At 42.5% G+C, this 4705-nt stretch overlaps 1 pseudogene; it reads left to right on the forward strand.

The window, feature by feature from the left end:
* The first annotated feature begins 3127 nt into the window (after positions 1 to 3127).
* LOC116628024 lies at positions 3128 to 4113 on the forward strand (annotated as a pseudogene).
* The last annotated feature ends 592 nt before the right edge of the window (positions 4114 to 4705 follow it).

Consider the following 4705-nt stretch of genomic DNA (forward strand, 5'->3'; position numbering starts at 1 on the left):
TGGGCCTAGAACATACTTAAAAAAAAAAAAAAAAAGAGTGGTAGTTTAGATTGATATTATCTAATATGGTAGCCACTGGCCACTTGTGGCTATTGAGTACTTTGGAATGTGGCTGGTTTTCACTGAGACACGCTGTAAGTAAAACATGCACCAGCTTCCAAAGACTTTTATTACCTAAAAACAGAGTGTAAAATATCTCATTAATAATTTTTATGTTGATTATATGAAGTGATATTTTACCTACATTTGGTTATGTCAAATATACTATTAAAATTAATTTCACTTGTTTCTCTTTCCTTTTTTTTAAAGGTGGCTAGTAGAAAGTTTAAAATTATATATATAGCTCAAATTATGTTTCCATTGGACAGTGCTGTGCTAGATAAAGGATAAGTATGCATCCTTGATTGAGCACTGTCTAAAGGATGCTGACACTGTATCTGGGCAGCTCTGGAGATACAAGCTATCCCGTGGGCATTGGTTAGTTCATCATAGTCTCTGCTAAGAATTCTCTCCCCGGGTCTCCTCGCAAGACCTAAACTTTCTATCCTTCGAGGCCCAAATCAATTCTTTTTTTTTTTTTTTGAGAGAGATCGAGCTTCGCACGATCAGGGTGAGGGGCAGAGGGAGAGAGAATCTTAAGCAGGTTCCATGCCCAGTGTGGAGCCCAACTCAGGGCTCCATCTCATGACCCTCAGATTATGACCTGAGCTGAAATCAAGAGTCTGACACAGGGCACCTGGGTGGTTCAGTTGGTTGAGCGTCTGCCTTCAGCTCGGGTCGTGATCTCGGGGTCCTGGGATCGAGCCCCACATGGGGCTCTCTGCTCAGCAGGGTGTCTGCTTCTCCCTCTCCCTCTGCCCCTACCCCCTGTTTGCATGCGCTATGGCTAAGAAGAAAAAAAAAAAAAGAGTCTGACACTTAACTGACTGAGCCACCCAGGCAGCACCCTCCCCTCCCAACCCCTTGGGGAAATCAACTCTTACATACAATTTATCTTTACTCTAAGACCTGAAGGAAATCTCCCTTTTCTGACCTTATAGAATTATCTTAACCACTCATTTTGACATATAAATGCATTAAATCTTAATTCCCCAATCATATCAATGTAATTTTTTTTAAAAAAGATTTTATTTATTGGGGTGCCTGGGTGGCTCAGATGGTTAAGCGTCTGCCTTCGGCTCAGGTCCTGATCCCAGGGTCCTGGGATGGAGTCCCACATTGGGCTTCCTGCTCCTTGGGAGCCTGCTTTTCCCTCTGCCTCTCTCTCCATCTCTCATGAATAAATAAAAAATTTTTTTAAATCTTTAAAGATTTTATTTATTTATTTGACAGAGAGAGAGAAAGCACCAAGTGGAGGATGGCTGAGTTGTCAAACTCGGGGGGCAGTGGGGGAAGCAAAGGCAAGATCACCCAGAGCTTTGTGGGGCATCATAACAGGTCTGGGTTTTATTCCACCTGCAATGCAAAGTCTCTGGAGGATTGTGAGGAAGGGAGAAACATCATGTATGCTTTCAGATCACTCAGGCTTCCATTTATGCATAGAAGTGAGAGAGGTAGAGACATTGGTTAGTAGGCTGTTGGAGTAGAGACAACAGTAGCTTGAACTGACCTATCGAGTACACATGGTGGGAAGTGATCACACTTTACATATAATGTTATGGGATATTGGAGCCAAAGCACACAGGCTTACATGAGGGGTAAGATGTGGGGTGTGATGTAAAAAAATTAAGATATTTCTCAATGTTTGACCTGAGCAACCAGTGTATGATGATACCATTTATTGGTAAAGGAAAGGCTTGGGAGGAGGCAAATTTGGGTGAAAAGTTCTGTTTTGACCATGTTAAATCCAAGATATGTTTGAGATCTCCAAGGAGAGATGCAAGCTGGGAGCTGGATATATAAGAATGTGGCCTGACACTGCAAATTCAAGAGTCATCAGCTTAAAGATGGTGCTTGAAGGGTAAGTGTGAAATCAGTGTTAGAAATAAGTATCTCAAGAAAAAGGAAAGTTATATATTTTCAAGTGCAATTAGACAAATTTAAAAAAACCCACGAATCATCCATCTTAAAGGCCCTTACACATCCCTAGAAGCCCCCTTCAAAATCACCAAGTATGCAACTCTCGCTCTTGGTATTCCAATTAAACCTGCCTTAGAATCTCAAGCACTACTCACAAGCAAAAAGCCTTGTATCATCATTGGTGAAAAAGACCTTCTCTGATGCATTTGCATCACATCAGTGCTGCTTTCTGGTTTTTAGAAAAATTACCATTGTGCAATATTTAGACCACCCTACAGTTTAGATGGGCTTTTCCAGATTTGCCTTGGGGAAGTAACCGGTTGATGCTGTCTCCGTGGGGAAACAAAGTATACCCTTTGGGAAAGCAACCTGCTGCTTACAAGTTAAGAAATGCCACTGCATGGTTTTAACCAGCCCCAACCCCTAACTCCAAGAAGTTTATAATGTAATAATAACAGTAGTCGTGCTAGTTAGCATTATTTACTAAGCATCTACCACATGCCGGGCACTTTATAGACAGAATTCTAACCTTCACACAGTCTTAATGGACAGGTATTATTCTCCTCATTTTACAGATGAAAATATCAAGCCTCAGAGAGATTGTGCATCTGGATAAAGAAGTAGGTCTGCCTTTCCTTAGACTTTTTCAACAAGCCTAATTATTCAGGAAGCCTTATTCTATATAGGTGCATTTCACTTAGCTCTCGCATTTGCTCGCCTAAAAGTAGGAACCCTGTCATTCTTTTTTCTTTTCTTTCTTTCTTTCTTTTTCTTTTTTTTTTAATTGACCATGGTTTCCAGCTTATAATGGGTACTCAAATATTTACTGAAAGAATAAACTAGAGACACAGATATGACTACCCAAAAAACAACAGATTCATTAAAGGGGTAGCATGGAATTCTAAGAGTCCTGGGATATCACTTAGTCTAGAGGTCATTGCCTTGCGGGACCGAGGTGATGGATGGCCTCAGGAGTGTTGTGAGTGAGTGGCTTTCAGATTCTGCAGTAAAAACAAAACAAAACAGAGATACGTTTGTTAGATTACTCCTTTCTGCCCATGGATGCCGCCGAGTAAGCATCATTAAAGTCTCCCCTCCCCCCGCTGTCATGTCTAAGTCAGAGTCTCCCAAAGAGCCTGAACAGCTGTGGAAGCTCTTCATTGGAGGTTTGAGCTTTGAAACAACCGATGAGAGTCTGAGGAGCCATTTTGAGCAATGGGGAACGCTTACGGACTGTGTGGTAATGAGAGATCCAAACACCAAGCGCTCCAGAGGCTTTGGGTTTGTCACGTATGCCACTGTGGAGGAGGTGGATGCAGCCATGAATGCAAGGCCACACAAGGTGGATGGAAGAGTTGTGGAACCAAAGAGGGCTGTCTCAAGAGAAGATTCTCAAAGACCTGGTGCCCACTTAACTGTGAAAAAGATTTTTGTTGGTGGCATTAAAGAAGACACTGAAGAACATCATCTAAGAGATTATTTTGAACAGTATGGGAAAATTGAAGTGATCGAGATCATGACTGACTGAGGCAGTGGCAAAAAGGGAGGTTTTGCTTTTGAACATTTGATGACCATGACTCTGTAGACAAGACTGTCATTCAAAAATACCATACTGTGAATGGCCACAACTGTGAAGTAAGGAGAGCCCTATCTAAGCAAGAGATGGCTAGTGCTTCATCCAGCCAAAGAGGTCGAAGTGGTCCTGGAAACTTTGGTAGTGGTTGTGGAGGTGGTTTTGGTGGGAATGATAACTTTGGTCATGGAGGGAACTTCAGTGGTCGATGTGGCTTTGGTGGCAGTCGAGGTGGTGGTGGATATGGTGGCAGTTGGGATGGCTATAACGGATTTGGTAATGATGTAAGCAACTTTGGAGGTGGCGGAAGCTATAATGATTTTGGCAATTACAACAATCAATCCTCAAATTTTGGACCCATGAAAGGAGGAAGTTTTGGAGGCAGAAGCTCTGGCCCCTATGGTGGTGGAGGCCAATACTTTGCCAAACCACGAAACCAAGGTGGCTGTGGTGGTTCCCGCAGCAGCAGGAGCTATGGCAGTGGCAGGAGGTTTTCATCACTGCCAGGAAACAAGGGTTAGCAGGAGAGGAGAGCCAGAGAAGTGACAGGGAAGCTACAGGTTACAGCAGATTTGTGAACTCAGCCGAGCACAGTGGTGGCAGGGCCTCGCTGCTACAAAGAAGACATGTTTTAGATAATACTCATGTGTATGGGCAAAAAACTCGAGGACTGTATTTGTGACTAATTGTATAACAGGTTATTTTAGTTTCTGTTCTGTGGAAAGTGTAAAGCATTCCAACAAAGGGTTTTAATGTAGATTTTTTTTTTTTTGCACCCATGCTGTTGATTGCTAAATGTAATAGTCTGATCATGACGTTGAATAAATGTGTCTTTTTAAAAAACAAAACAAAACAAAAAAACACAAAAGCGTGCCTGGGTGACTCAGTCGGTAAGCATCTGCCTTTGGGTCAGGTCGTGATCCCAGGGTGCTGGGATGGAGCCCTGCCTGGGGCTCCCTGCTTAGCGGGGAGCTGCTTCTCCCTCTCCTGTTCCCCCTGCTTGTGCTCTCTCTCTCTGTGTCAAATAAATAAATCCTAAAAAAAAACTACAAAAAACACCAAGTTATGTTAGTTCTCAACATTCAAACATTGGGAAATTGCAAACAAAAATTC

This window comes from Phoca vitulina, unplaced genomic scaffold (assembly GCF_004348235.1).
Source record: "Phoca vitulina isolate PV1807 unplaced genomic scaffold, GSC_HSeal_1.0 scaffold109, whole genome shotgun sequence".
NCBI lineage: Eukaryota > Metazoa > Chordata > Mammalia > Carnivora > Phocidae > Phoca > Phoca vitulina.